Source organism: Actinia tenebrosa, unplaced genomic scaffold, assembly GCF_029948245.1.
Source record: "Actinia tenebrosa isolate PJP-AT-01 unplaced genomic scaffold, QUT_ActTen_1.0 PGA_scaffold4__44_contigs__length_22323623, whole genome shotgun sequence".
In the NCBI taxonomy this organism is placed as follows: Eukaryota; Metazoa; Cnidaria; class Anthozoa; order Actiniaria; family Actiniidae; genus Actinia; species Actinia tenebrosa.
In genome coordinates this window covers 1,876,278-1,876,583 of record NW_028292581.1, presented here as the reverse complement: position 1 = coordinate 1,876,583, position 306 = coordinate 1,876,278, and positions in this window count along the sequence as shown.

Sequence of the window (306 nt, the reverse complement as noted above, 5' to 3'; positions counted from 1 at the left end):
CTATGTGTGTTTGATAGAATAAAGATTCTTTAAGAAATCATTAAGAGACCTGAGGAATTAATTAAACAATAAAACAATCTGGATTGGCAGCTTGAACCTTGTAACCTATTCACAAAGAGTGTTCTTATACCCCAGTTATTTTTGTTCTTTTTATAATTTTCCTGGATTCATTAGTTATCTTCTTACGATATCAATGGGTCAATGCTTCCTCTACGTATGAATTATTTAATAACCAAGCTTTTGGCTCATGGAGCCAAGTATTATAGGGAATGGGGGTTCCAGCGCAATCTCAAACACGGGTAAGAC